The sequence below is a fragment of the Tasmannia lanceolata genome, unplaced genomic scaffold (genome assembly GCF_043159265.1).
Source record: "Tasmannia lanceolata isolate RefF3 unplaced genomic scaffold, GAP_Taslan_0.1 ptg000012l, whole genome shotgun sequence".
Taxonomy (NCBI): domain Eukaryota; kingdom Viridiplantae; phylum Streptophyta; class Magnoliopsida; order Canellales; family Winteraceae; genus Tasmannia; species Tasmannia lanceolata.
The window spans coordinates 3,667,863-3,683,648 of record NW_027518689.1 but is presented as its reverse complement, the minus strand read 5'-3'; the positions used below and the strand labels follow the sequence as shown (position 1 = coordinate 3,683,648).

General features: G+C 41.0%; 1 pseudogene across 1 annotated transcript in view; it reads right to left on the bottom strand.

Annotated features, from left to right (window-relative positions):
• Positions 1-15,786, bottom strand: part of LOC143888339 (protein SUPPRESSOR OF GENE SILENCING 3-like) — a 52,021-nt pseudogene that overhangs the window by 3,879 nt on the left and 32,356 nt on the right. Inside the window, exon 3 of the transcript XR_013254533.1 lies at positions 766-1,133. The product of XR_013254533.1 is annotated as a protein SUPPRESSOR OF GENE SILENCING 3-like (transcript). The remainder of the gene's footprint in view (positions 1-765; positions 1,134-15,786) is intronic.

Sequence of the window (15,786 nt, the reverse complement as noted above, 5' to 3'; positions counted from 1 at the left end):
ATGACACATGGCAGCAGGTTAGAAGAAAGAAATATTCCCCACAATCCTTTCGTAAAATCCCCCCTACAATTGAACGGAAGGGTCCTTGAGGGTATCCCTATGGGTCCATGGGAAGGCCCATTCTTCTAGTCTCTGCTACGTTTGGGAAAATTGTTTTGTATGGTTTGAGAGAGAGAGAGAGAGAGAGAGAGAGAGAGAGAGAGAGAGAACTGCAGAACCAGAGAAACAGAGCCTTAGATTTTTTTGCGACCAACTTCAATGGATATCACCACCTCAACACACAGAGGGTATCAAAATCAGTACCACCATCAAAACTTGTCAATCACAACCTCCAATTTTCAAAATCCAATCCGAGTCTCTCTTATCAAAGCAGAAAAGGCAAGGAAAATCAGATTTCAAACCAATGACAATTCCCCAATACAAATCAGGCAATGCATGTTTCGTTCACAACCTTTTTTTTTATTAATGATAGTTTAGTTCACAACCTTCTGCAGCTAGATAATAGAGTTAAAAAAAAAAAAAAATTCAAGATATTTCAATATATTTTGCACAAGCATCTTAGAAGGCAAGTCTAAAGAATGGAGGAAATTAAAATTGCAAGAAACTTCAATATATTTTGCAAAAGCATCTTAGAAGAAGGCAAATCTAAAGCATGGGATAAATTAAAACTGCAAGAAACTTCAATATATTTTGCACAAGCATCTTAGAAAGCGAGCCTAAAACAAGGGCATAATGTTGAAACCAAAATATTAATCCAGACAGTACCTTGTTAGACTAATCTGACGGATCAAATTCGCTTCTGCTCTTGATGGAGAACTTTCTTACCATGTCGACATCAACCTTGTCTAAGTCTGATGCGATCCCCAAATACCCGTAAAAGATTCTCTTCTTCTCCCTCGTCTTCTCATCCTCCTTGACTAGGAATGGATTGCTCTCATAATCATCTTTGCCTGACGGCAAAGCTTGTGCACGGGTCCACCCCATGCGTCCATGGTTGTCCTTCTCAAAAAATTCTGCCAGGCGCTCCGCCTCCTTCAAGCCAGATTGATCGCTAGCAAATTTTACCACTGTAATGCCCAAGTGCCCTTCCTTTCCGTACCTCGTCTTTGCCTTGCCACCCCCAAAACCAAGTTCTGAAAACCATAAGCAGAAAGAAGAATCTTGTGAAAATGGATTCCGGCATCTAAGGTAGTGCATTGGCGTGAACACTAGAGGCACCAAATCACCATGGGGTTATAATTCTATAAAACCTAAAGCTTTGAAACACCAGGACCTGCTGCCCCAGGAGACTGATGGTAGTTATGGGCCCCAGTCCTTAACAGAAAGAATTCTGAGAGTGGTAAAATGAGACCTCAGATGTCGGCAAAGAAGATTTTAAGTTTTTACGAAGCTACAGGGACTTCAAGAGAACATGTGGTTAATAGTAAGTTAGGTACTGGCAAACAAGGGGCTTTAGACACGATAGAGAAAGTTAGAACCCTTTTGGAGCATGATATTTTGGGGTGGAACTGGGGAAAAGGGTTTTGGCTTGGCCATTTGGGAACACAATAGATTGAGGCAGAGATCCAAGGGATTATGATTCAAAAGTGGTGGTAAGAAAACCTCATTTTTTTCCAAGGGGTTGCAAGTAGGAGGAGAAACAACATATCACATGCCTTGGTGTGAATGTTAGTTTGATTGAGAGCAAAGAAAGAGTGGAGAAACCCATTATTCCGGACTACAAGTCTCTTTACAGAAGAACGTGTTGAGACCTAGGCTGGATGGATTACCCAATACACTTCATAATGAAGTTGAGACTTGTTGTAGTGAAGACTCCAAGTTTGTAAAATTGACACTAAGGAGGCATTTGGATACGTGATTATAGAATCTGGGATGTCCTCAAAATCGTAGATGGGAGACGAGAGGAGTCCGGCCATCGTTTTCTAATTTCTCGCCCTTCTTTCCATCAGCAAGAGAGTAGGAGATCACCCCATGTTTTCAGGTTTTAGAAATCTCAGGATGGGGGGCGGGGGAGATTTCTAAAACCTGGATTTCTTAAAATCCAAGATTCTAAAGAGTAGCGAAACATACGGTCTCCTCCTCTTGTCTCTCATTCAGGATTTTCAGGAAATCCAAGATTCTAAAATCTGCTTATCCAAACGGTCCCTCAGGGTTCACTCTTTGCTAGGAAAATAAAATAAAAATTATACGGGATCTCTTAAGACACTTCATAATGAATGTAGCAGCAATGCCCCCACCACACTTCAGTTTTAGCAGTAATAGACTAATAGCCATACCAAGAAAGATCACTCATCTTAATTAGATAATATAGTTGTAGACACCCCATTTTGTCAGGACATGACTAATGATAGGTTGCTGCGATGATGAATCCTATGATGAGTTCCGAAGCTTCTCTGGTCTTTCTCTCGATGTCTCTCTCAGTGTTTCTCTTGGTTTTAAAGAACACAAAGTTACCAGAACCGCCCAAAAACCCCCAACAACCAAGCCTACTCCCAAAACCCCCCGAGTTCACCAATACCTTCCGACCGAGCCCTAAATATGTCAAACAAAGTGTGGGAGCCAGATCCCGCGAGAGGGGCGTGGCGCGAGCCGCCGCGCTCTCTCTCTTGGTCTCTCGTACCCACGCGATTGGCGTGTGCATTTTAATTATTGATTTGAATTTGTCTTTCCTGTAAACTTGGGATCACTAAGGCAATCCGAATTCCACACGAAAGAGACTGACAGAGTCGCCACCTAGATGTGGGATCTAGGACCCGTAATTAACCAGAAATCTAGACTCGCTACCTGGTTACGAGAATGGAAGGTATGAGGAGTTATCCACCACATGCACCATTCCTGCCCGATAATCGGTCTTCGATTCCAAAAGCTAACTCTTTTAAATTTATTTTAAATGGCTCATTCAACTCTATGTTAATGTGCGAACTAAGTGACATGCATCCTAGAATCTAATTTCAATGTGAATCCTAGATGTGTATCTTGATTTATTAGTTTGTCTGGATTCATTCTAAGTGAAAGTTCTCCTAGAATTCTAATTTCATGGAAAACCCTAACTGATTTGATTAAGTATTTACAAGAAAATTAATATACAAAACACCACAATTTGTTGTGGTGCCGACTCGCGGGTGGTATGCCGTCAGACATCCAAGCTGCCTACGTACCCAAGCCTCACTGGGATCAGAGTCGACGTAGTTCGGTGCACCTAAGCTAAGCTACATATGCATATGCCTAACTCAACTAGGACACCGACTTAGACGGATTTGACTGTTTCAACAGTTTTAAGAGGAATTATTTAATTCAAGTTGAGGATTTTATTATCTTAGGATTTCATCTAAGATGCTGTATGATTCTTATCTAAATGCAAGTTGTTCCTTAGACTAATGCAGGTTTGCCTACATCCTAGTTTACTAGGCTTGTCTTAAGGAAAGATTGGGTGACTAGTGTAACTAGACCTATGGTACGGTTGCTATTCATAGCAAGCGTCCGTGATGAGGCTGGACTCCTAACTCTAGGACTCCCTAAAACCTAGGACACGGCACGACACCAGTGTTCCTAAATTGGGCTCTAATGGTTCTTAGATTGGAAACCATAATCCAATGGTTCCGAAAGACACAAGATAAATCGATTTAAGTTCTCGAGGTTAATGAGTTTCAGATTTCGAAGATTTTTAGTTTCTAGACATTTAAGGATTACCAATGGTTCTAGGGTTCACCAATTTCGGCCTTGAATGGCATCCAAAGGAGGGAATCGTGCGCTCTTTCCTTGTGCAATTTAATACTTAGGTTATAGCATCTTATTGCCTGGCAGAATCTCAGGATTTCCGTGGACAATAACCTCGGAGCCAACAACATGCTATAACTTAAATATTCAAATTGTCAAAGATCAAGTTGCAATTGGGATACGATTATGGATGCACTGGCCATTTTTCCAGGAAAATCTAAAGATCCTAAAATTTCTGTTTCAATGGATTAAGGAGTGAACATGTGACAGAATTTTAAAGTTCTTTAGGAATTTTTATATGATTTTCAATTAATTTCGAATTTTCCATGGATTTTATCAATTTTAAGCATATGAGCGGTTTTACAAGTGAAATTGTTGCAAATAAATTCGAAATGATTTGAAATTTCTACAGCAGCAAGATGAAAATGTATGTAGCTTACAGGATGAGTTTTGCATATTTTTACATTAAATTCACATTTAATCTTGATTAAACTATTAAATGTCCAGATTGCACAATTAACACATCAACTAGTAGAAATATAACTCTAAATTATATGAAATTTCTACAGAAATACTATATGAATCAAAATAGCATGCAGTGAGATTTTCATGAATTTTAGAAATTATTTACTACCAATTTCGGATTTTACAATTTCCAGACCAGATTATAAATTAACACTACATCCCATATTAAAACAGATCCAAATAACACGACAATTTTACAGTAACAAGTAATATGGAAGATAAGACTACTGTAAAAATTGTATGAATTTTAATGATGATCTGATGTTAGTAAAAATTCTCCTAAAATCTGATAAGTTTCAAAGAAAATATTAAATAATATACCAAATAAACTCCAAAAATCTTTATAAATTCATGGTAAAATGAATCAGTAACATATTATTTTCCCACGAAATTTAATTAATTTTAGAATCTGTTTGGTATATAATTTAATTTTTCTTCGTCAAAAGATATTTTTTGAAGAGTTTTCCATTTTTAAAACACAATTTGCGGAAAAAATCAGAAAAATTCGGAAAAATACAGAAATATTTTGAGAACAATGCACCTACCTGTGGTGAAGATCTCCGCCCAATCCAAAAAAATATAAAAAATCCTGCCGCCGCCGATCCGCTCCGCCGTCTTTCGCTTTCTCTGGAGTGTTTAGAGGGAGTGATTGAGGGAGTGAAGAGATAATGGAAGAAGAATATTAGGGAGAGGGATGGAAGAATATATTGAGGAAAGGGATTGGAGGGAGTGATTAGAAGAGATAATGGAAGAGAAAGAGATAATGGAAGATAAATTTCTCTTTTTTTTTCTTTTATGGATGGGAAGGAATAATGGAAGAAGAATATTATGGAGAGGGATTGGTGGAGTGATTGGAGAAGATAATGAAAGATGAATCTATTTTTTTTTTCTCCTCTTGATATGGATGGGAAGGAAGATATATATAGGGAGAGAAAGAGAGAGAGAGAGATATGTTGGTGGAGAGCTCATCATGTTGTCATTCTTAGTGGAGAGCCCATCATCATTGCTCTTAATGGAGAGCTCATCATGTTGTCTTAGTGGAGAGCCCATCATCATTGCTCTTAGTGGAGGGCCCATCATGTTTTTTAGTGGAGAGCCCATCATCATTGCTCTTAGTGGAGGGCCCATCATGTTGTCTTAGTGGAGAGCTACCATCATTGCTCTTAGTGGAGGGCCCATCATGTTGTCTTAGTGGAGAGCTACCATCATTGCTCTTCATAAGAGGCCTCACAAGAGGCCCCATTGAGGCCCCACAACGCGGGCCCCACAACGTGGGCCCCACAACGCGGGCCCCACAACGTGGGCCCCACAATGTGGGCCCCCGGTTGATTCAATTTTAAACAAATGTTCAATGCGGGCCCACCAAACGGGTACAAATTCTCCCTTGCTCGGATTCTCACGAATAACCCTTCTCCGCACTTTAGCGGAAAAAATCAGAACAATGCAGAAATGACCAGAAAGATTTGAGAAAGCGTAAGGGACGAACACCGGAATAGAAAACATTGAAAAATTGACAGCGAAACCCTAATTTCTTTTTTAATCAAAGCAGAGCAAAATGGGGTGTCTACAGATGCCCCTCTTTGGTAGAGATGACGTAGTCATCGAATACCAAAGTCAAAATGACAGAACCATTTTGCGTAGCTTTAATCGACAAAAGACTCTACGGAACCTAGACGCAAGCATTTACTACCTAATGTAAAACCCAAAACGAAGTCCTAGAATTGGAATGTAGTAAAAAAATCCCGCTGCGGTGCCGCTCGACATCACATTTATATGATGTTCAAAGAGAAAAGACCATTTTTTGAATGGACTGAGAATGAAATACCATATTTTTACGGCTTCCAAGGAAATGAGACATCACATTTGTATGATGCTCAAAGAGAGTAAGAGACCATAGTTGTATGGACCTGAAGAGAATGGAATACCGTATTTTTACGGAGTTCCAAAGAAATGAGGTATCATATTTGTATGATGCTCAAAGAGAATAAGAGAACGTAGTTGTATGGACTCGAAGAGAATGGAACACCGTATTTTTTACGGAGTTCCAAGGAAATGAGGTATCATATTTGTATGATGCTCAAAGAGAATAAGAGAACATTTTTGAATGGACTCAGAAGAGAATGGAATACCGTATTTTTACGGAGTTCCAAAGAAATGAGGTATCATATTTGTATGATGCTCAAAGAGAATAAGAGAACATTTTTGAATGGACTCAGAAGAGAATGGAATACCGTATTTTTTACGGAGTTCCAAGGAAATGAGGTATCATATTTGTATGATGCTCAAAGAGAATAAGAGAACATTTTTGAATGGACTCAGAAGAGAATGGAATACCGTATTTTTTACGGAGTTCCAAGGAAATGAGGTATCATATTTGTATGATGCTCAAAGAGAATAAGAGAACATTTTTGAATGGACTTAGAAGAGAATGGAATACCGTATTTTTACGGAGTTCCAAGGAAATGAGGTATCATATTTGTATGATGCTCAAAGGGAATAAGAGAACATTTTTTAATGGACTCAGAATGAAATACCGTATTTTTACGGCTTCAATCTTCGGTTGAGATTAATGAATTTGGAGGTTTTTTTATGAATTTGAATTTGACGTAGAATTGGATTTGATGAATTTGGGGAATTTGAATTTGACGTAGGATTGGAGTTGATGAATTTTGGGATTTTGAATTTTGACGTAGAATTGGATTTGATGAATTACGGAATTCCAAGGAAATGGGGTATCATATTTGTATGATGCTCAAAGAGAATAAGAGAACATTTTTGAATGGACTTAGAAGAAAATGGAATACCGTATTTTTACTGAGTTCCAAGGAAATGAGATATCATATTTGTATGATGTTCAAAGAAAGAAGACCACTTTCAAATGGACTCAGAGAGTATATGATAACAGAGATTATCAGGAAAGGGGGAACTGGAATCTCCAATTAACAATTTTGGAAGCAAATGATTCAATACCACCATGCAGCAAAGGTCTTTCAAGGCTTGAATATGAGATGCCACTTTATTAGCAACCTGCCCCAGTTTAAGGCCTTCTAACCTTCTTCTATTCATTGACCAGAGATCATTCTTGCAACGATTTTTCACCATTCGTGACAGTCGCACCTTTTCCAAGTTTCTCGGAATCCGTTAATGAACCTGCCTTCAGAGTGATTGCACCCTACAACAATTCTTTAAAATAGCATTTGTAAATTTTTCTAAAAATAGAACCACAGACATTGGTAATAAAAAGACAAAATAAGAAAGATTACTCAAGTGATCTCGTGATGCTTCTGACTTATCAGTATTTTCTTTTGGGTTAGGTTAGCCTCTTTTAAAGAATGTTTCTCCACTGATAAACATCTTCACTTATTTTTTAAGACAGTGATACTTCATATATCCTTCTATCAACTTTCGGATTGTTTTGAAATTAATGCCCTTAGTTTCGGGAATCATTGTTATTTTTGCCTGACCTACTGAGAGTTCAGAGGTCGATGTAATTCTTCTGGCGTGAACCCCATCTTACCACGACCAAGTATTCCTTTTTAGATTTTCAACTTGGCGGACCGTTCAACCTTAACTTTTGCCTGAATCGCCTTTTAGGTTTTCAACTCAGCAGGCTACCCCCTTAACTTTTGCCTAAGCTGCCTTTTCAGGTTTTCAACTTAGCAGAGGAATGATCCTGAATTTTGCCTAGATCGCCTTTTCAGGTTTTCAATCTAGCGGATTTTCAAGCTCCATTTTTTTTTTTTTTTTTTTTTTTTTTTTTTTTGAACACCAAAAGGACTTTACAGGTGAGGTAGAGCTTTTCAAAGAATGGCTTAAGGTTTTGTAAGAGTTTCGACCGAACCTGTGAACAGGTTGCCTACGTATCCCAGTGTAGGAATCAGGTCATGCGTAGTTCAGGGGAATGCCCCTAGTACATTGGGTTTTGAAGGAAAATTTTATGTAGGCTCGAAAGGGTTTGCAAAAGGTTATATATTTTTTGATTTTGGGTTATGAATTTGGGTTTTATTCGGCCAAAAGACGGCCTTCTGGTGTTCAAGCATAGAACCTCTTGAGTTGATCAAGATTTGTTGGTTCCGGCAATATTTCTCCATTTAAATTACGGAGCTTGACGGCTTTTCCGGGTAAGATTTGGTCCACGATGTATGGCCCTGACCAATTAGGCTTGAATTTGCCTCTTGGGTCAAGCACTGGTGCTCGATTTTCTTTTAGAACAAGATTGCCTTCTTCGAGATCTCTGATTTTAACCTTTTTATTAAAAGCCCGGGCTATTCTGCGCTGATAACCCTGCACATGGTAAAGTGCTTTTAACCTCTTTTCATCTAGCATGTTCAGCTCTTTATATCTGGCGTCTGCCCATTCATTTTCTGGCAACTTGACTTCAGTCAATACTCGGAGCGAAGGTACACGGATCTCCACAGGTAGCACTGCTTCCATACCATAAACAAGAGAGTAAGGGGTTGCCCCAGTTGAAGCTCTAATTGATGTTCTGTAAGCCCACAATGCGTACGGCAACTTATTCGACCAATCCTTATAAGTTTCTGACATCTTGCTAATGATAGTCTTGACATTTTTGTTTGCAGCTTCCACCGCTCCATTTGTCTGCGGCCGATAAGGTGAAGATTTATGATGCTTAATCTTGAACTCTTCGCAAAGAGTGATAACTTCTTTCTTGAAATGAGATCCGTTATCTGAGATAAGTTCATGGGGAATTCCATATCTGCATATGATGTTGGTTCGTATGAATTTAGCAACTGATGCGGATGTAAGCTTTGCATAAGAAGCGGCCTCAACCCACTTAGTGAAGTAGTCAATTGCAACGAGTATGTACTCGTGACCACTAGATGACTTAGGGGAAATTTTGCCAATAATGTCAATTCCCCAAACCGAAAACGGCCAAGGAGAAGTAAGAGAATGCAATTCGGTAGGTGGTACATGGATGAGATTCGCATGTATCTGACATTTATAGCATTTCTTCACAAATGTGTGACAATCTGCTTCCAATGTTGGCCAATAGTACCCCAGACGTAGGATCTTCTTTGACAACATCTTCCCATTCATATGAGGTCCACACACCCCTTCATGAACATCTGCGAGAATTTTTTCTGCCTGATCTTCAGTGACACATAAGAGTTGAATTCCGTCGAAGGACCGTCGATACAGCTCTCCTCCACAAATGACAAAGTTAGCCGCCAATCTCTGCAAAGTCCTTATCTCCTTATTCGACGCCTCATTGGGATGCCCCTGGCCCGAGATGTAGTTCTTTATGTCCGTATACCATGGTTTACCATCGGGACATCTTGCAGCTATCTCTATAGCATCAACATATGCAGGAGCCCATTGCTCTTGAACCGTGATGGGCCTCATTTTCATATTGTGAGGTATGTCAATCATAGAAGCTAACGTCGCTAAGGCATCGGCGAATCTATTCTTCAACCTTGGCAAATAACTGAAAGTGATGTGCTGGAATTGCTTAGCGAGAATATCCAAGTATTCATGATATGGCAGCAACTTTTCTTCTTTGGTTCTCCATTCTCCTTGGGTTTGGCAAATGATTAACATTGAATCTCCATATACGTCAAGATTCTCTATGCCTAAGGCCAATGCTGCCTCAAGCCCAACAATGCATGCTTCATACTCTGCCATATTGTTGGTGCAATTGAATTGTAACTTAACTGCAAGGGGAACATGCTCATTTCGGGGTGACACAAGCAATGCCCCTACTCCTTGCCCTGTTTGGTTTGCTGCTCCATCAAAATAGAGGGTCCAACCAGTTTCTGGATATTCATCTTCTACCATCATGATCTCTTCATCTGGGAACATCGTCTTGAAAGGCTGATTTTCTTCTCGGGGTGTTTCTGCCAATTGTTCAGCAATGACTCGGCCCTTTACTGATTTTTGGGTTACATGGGTGATGTCAAACTCAGACAACAACAATAACCATCTGGCAGTCCTGCCTGTCAAGGCTGGTTTTTCAAAGAGATATTTCAGAGGATCCATCCTTGACAGGAGCAAGACCTTATGTGATAAAATGTAATGCCTGAGTCGCTGAGTAGCCCAAACCAAGGCTAAGCAGGTTTTTTCTAGGACAGTATACTTCTGTTCATACTCCAACATCTTCTTGCTAAGATAATACACAGCCTTTTCATGCTTGGTTTCTGGATCTTGCTGCGCTAACATACAACCCATTGTGGTTTCTGTTACTGACAAATAAAGCAGCAATGGATGTCCCGGTATCACTGGTGCTACTATCGGTGGTTCAGACAAACTTTGCTTTATCTTTTCAAAGGCCTGCTGACATTCCTCTGTCCATTCTTTGGAAGAGTTCTTCTTTAAGAGCTTAAAGATAGGTTCACAAGTTGATGTCAGATGAGCGATGAATCGCCTTAGGAACTGTATCCTTCCTAGGAATCCCCGAATTTCCTTCTCGGTTCTAGGCGGCGGCATCTCCTGGATAGCCTTAATCTTCTGAGGATCCACCTCTATACCCCTTTGACTCACCATGAATCCTAACAACTTACCAGAGGTAACCCCGAATACACACTTGCTAGGATTCAGGCGAAGCTGGTATTTGAGTATTCTTTCAAAGAACTTCTTGAGGTTCGGGATGTGATCCCTCCTTTCCCTAGCTTTTACAATCATATCATCGACATAAACTTCGACTTCTCTATGTATCATGTCATGGAGTAAGGCTGTAGCTGCTCTTTGATACGTCGCACCAGCATTCTTAAGACCAAATGGCATTACCCGATAGCAATATGTCCCCCATTGTGTAATGAACGAGGTCTTAGCCATGTCCTCGGGTGCCATCTTAATTTGATTGTAGCCCGAGAAACCATCCATGAAAGATAGTAATTCATGCCCGGCCGTATTGTCCACCAAGATATCGATATGTGGTAGAGGGAAATCATCTTTTGGACTTGCCTTGTTCAAATCCCTAAAATCTACACACATTCTCACCTTTCCATCTTTCTTTGGTACAGGTACTATATTTGCGAGCCATTCTGGATATTCCACCACTTGCAGAAATCCAGCATTCAACTGCTTAGTAACCTCTTCTTCTACTTTCAGGACCCACTCAGGCTTCATTCTCCTTAGCTTCTGCTTTTTAGGTTTAATCCCAGGCAACAAAGGTAGCTTGTGTTGAACAATGTCTTCGCTCAACCCGGGCATATCTTTGTAGGACCAGGCAAAAACTTCTTTATATTCCTTAAGTAGGTTTATTAATTCATCGCGCTCTTCAGATGATAGAGTATTTCCAATTCGTATTTCCTGTATTAAATCTTCTGTTCCGATGTTTATAATTTCGATTTCATCTTTAAGAGGCTGGGCTCGGCGCTCCTCCTCTTGTTTGAGCATATGCTGTAATTCAAAGGGAGTTTCGTCGATCCCCTCTTCCTCGTCTGAGGAGGGAGTGTTATCATTATTATTAAAGTCAGAAGCAAACACAGAGACATACTGAGAATCAGATTTCATTGAATTGAAAGAAGTTACATCATTATCATTGGACTCATCCTGAACAGGCTCAGGATTCACATAGTAAATAAACTCAGAAAATGACTCGCCTGGACTAGGCACTGACACCGATTCACTCGACTTGACTAGACTTGACTTAGCAATATAATAAGGTGGAAAAACATCAGAACTCCAGTTTGAAAGATTTTCTGTTGCAGGTGCAATCTGACTCTGAGGTTCAGTAAAGGTATCATTACTCTGAATAACTGCCACCAGCACATCTTCACAGTCAGTCTCTTCTTGCTTTTTAGAATGATCTAAAACGGGCAACTCCTGACAAACAACATCAAGCACATCTTCTTCGAACAAAGACCCCAACATATCTGGCTCAAGGCAGACTATCCAATCCTCAACAGTTTTTTCAACACAATATACCGGCGGTTCTGTTTCTGGGAGAGCAAGGCCACTGAATATTTCAAAACCTGGTATCATGATCCCTGTTACTGAGTCATACCATGGTTCAGAAAACCCATAGTATGGAGAAGTCTCACCTTCTTTGATAAAGTGACCATTCATTGATAAGGAATATGGAGTCATCGGGAGTATCCTTCCAGTGCGGCGGATTTCTTCCTTCAATTTCAACAATTCTTTCATGGATTCCTCCTCCTCCTCAGTAGGTATATACCCAAGACCGAAAGCTCCAGAGTTTGCTTTGATTGGGCGCCAGTGAGACGCTTTGCTTGGATCACGGCCTAAATTCATACCCGGAAAGTAGTTCATTTTTCTCATCATCTTGGCAACCACAGGACTGATGGCAAAAGGCAAATACAACTCCTCCCGAGAGGCATCTTCATAGGAAATAGCAGTAACATCGAATGCGAAACCATTCAAGTTGTAATCATCTGCTTTTGTAACTGGAAGAATCCGAGTTTCTCCTGTTATCTGCCCTATTTCTGGCTCTTCGTCGCCTCTGACAGTGATCAATTTTCCTTCTTTAATGAACTTCAGTTTTTGATGAAGGGTTGAGGCAACAACACCTTCCTTATGCAACCAGGGTCGTCCCAGAAGTATATTGAACGAGGCCTTGATATCAATAACTTGAAATTCCACCTCAAATTCTTGACCGCCTATAACGATCCTGGTGGTAAGGACTCCGACCACATTTCTGCGGGTATTGTCATATGCGAGGATACCAAGGGTTGATTCGGCAAAATCAGTGGGACCGAAACCCAAGGTAATGGCAGTTCTTAATGGACATACATTCAACGCGGATCCATTATCTACCAGCACAGACGGTACTTTCTTGCCTTCGCAAACAACAGTGACATGAAGAGCTCTAGCATGATTCCGACCTTGAGGAGGCAGCTCCTGGTCTGAGAAACTAATGGCCCTGGTGGCGTGTGTCAGAGCGACAACTTCAGCTAGTTGCTCTGGAGATATTTCTGAGGACACCTGTGTGGTATTCAGTTCTTTCAACACAGCCTCTCTGTGTTTCTTCGATGCTATCAACAACCCCCAAACAGATATGACAGCCTGAGTTTTCTTCAACTGCTGAACAACTTCATCATCTGGGTCCTTCACGTATTGCGGCTCCTCTCCTCGAGCCAATGCCCCTGGATTTTCGACTCTTAATTCAGCAGGTTTGAAAATTCTTCCACCCCTTGTCACATGTCTGACTTCATCCAATTCTGGCTCACCATAGGTGATAATTTGAGGGACTTGTGGCTCATAGGTGATTACCAAGGGAGGTACAGACTCCCTCAGGTATGATTCATCACAGAAGATGATTTCGGGTTCAGAAATGGGTTCTAAAGCACATATGAGGGTGAGAGGGTCAAACTCAGGATCTCCTATGGTTATGGCATTAACGGCAGCGGGAGGATTAGCATGACCAGGTAGCGGGTTTTGGGTAACATTGGGTCTTGGTTGGAATGCAATGACTTTCTCATCAATAAGTTTCTGGATTCTGAATTTCAAGGCGATGCAATTGTCTGTAAGATGACCAGGACCCCTGTGATACTCACAGTGTAGGTCGGCTCGCCAATTGGCAGGTAAAGGATTGGGGGGAGGCCGGGTGGCAGGTAGGGTTATGCGACCTGAAGCCAGACACTGCTTAAGCACCTCCGAAGATGGAATGGGAAGAGGAGTAAATTCTACCCGGGCTTGTTGCCGAGGTGCGGTCGCAGGTTGAGCATAGTCCATTACTAGAGGTTCCTGGGATTTAGAGGATTGAGCATTGGAATGGGAGATACTACTGACTTGGGCTGGTGGGGATTTTTTGAAATCTCTAGGATTTGGGTTGCTACGGTTGAATACACCTTGAGCCATAGCCTCCTCTATCTGGGTGCCAGCCACAATGAAGTGTTTGAAGTCTGGATAGTATTGCAATGACATGTGATACTGGAGCTGGGGGGAAATATTTTTCATGATTATCTGGACTTGCTCCTCCTCAGACGGGCGCTCCATCATCTGAGCTGCTATTCTCCTCCATCTTTTCACAAAAATCAGAAAGGATTCTCTCGAGTCTTGTTTTGTTCTCTCTAAATCCTTTCTGGTGATTTCTGTCCCATCATCATATTTGAACTGCCTGATGAATTGCTCGCCGATATCCTTCCATGTCCTGTAACGAGTCTTGTCCAAGACCATGAACCATCTCCTAGCAACCTTGGTTAGGGAAACTGGGAACAATTGAGCCATTTGCTCAGGAGATAAGCCTTGAGGCTGACACATGATGGTGAACATTTGTAAATGTGTGATTGGACAACCCACACCATCATATTTGTCGAAATCGGGCATTTGAAAATTAGCAGGAAGGCGGATTTCGGGAAATAGAGTAAGATCACTGGGATTGAAACTACCCTGGTCTTGAAACTGAATGTCTTGAACTTTTCTGGTAAGAGTCTCTAATTTCTCCATAACAGACTTATCAACCATGGACTGAGAAGGTCTACTGCGATTCTCGCTATACTGCTCTTTTTCCAAATCTTCTTCGGTTTTATCATGGACATTGATGAACACTGGCTGGACAGGTGCTGCTGAAGTAGCTGCTTGGTGCACAGGCCCTTTATCCTTGGACAACGATTGTCCGAACTTCTCAGAAAGTTGAGCCTTGATAACTTGGTTCTCTTCCTTGAGTTCTTGAAGCTGCCGGAGAATCAAGGTAAGAGTATCGGTGATAGCAGCGAGTGGAGGACTGTCCTGGTTTTCTGCCATTGGTGAGGATGAGGACGGGAAAGAATGAGATGCTGGGGTTCTCAGAGAAGGTGGCGGGGATACAGATTTCCTCTGTAATCGAGAAGAGACCCGAACCCAAGGAGTATTAGGGTTAGCTATGGTGTCTACGGCCCTGTAATATTTGAAAGACATATTTAAAATCAGAAAGAAGTAGACACTGATGTATGCATAGACGAAGATACTGAAAGAAAAAGGTGAACTTTTATTGATAGATCATTAAAGCTTGAGTACATGGTTCGATCTTTCAAAGATAGACTGATAAGAGAAAACATGACATTAAGCACTCTTTCTAGACTTCTTCTTTGGACGACTATCTTCCTCAACTGACTCCTTGCAAGATTTGATGACTCGAACATCCCAAGCAGATGAAACGGCTTTGACAATCTTGGGCTTGAGATCCTCAGGCGGATAGAAATGACGAAGGGGAGGCACAATGGATTGCTCCCTTCCATACTGACGCTGAATCCTGGCAGGAATATAAAAGGAAGTCTTTTTGAGGCCAAGAAGGCGAACGTAGTTAGCTTCTCCAGTATTGAAGACAGCTTCTTGGATTCCAGGGATTTGCCAATAAATCTGATCTTCATGGCGAGAACTCAACCACTCAGCCCAATCGCCTTTATGATTGAAAGAAACATCATGACGCCATTCACTGAAGGTGTATAACGTATGATCAAAATGCACAGGAGCTGCAATTTTTAGCTTGTGGCATAACCACACGTGAAGTAATGCAGGACATCCTGAGAAGGACCCAACAAAAGATCGAACATAAGAGCCTGGACCTGAGCTGGCACGAAGACGAGCCATCTCATCCAATCCATTGAAGGTTTCTGCAAGCATAGTAGGAATTGGATTGGCGCC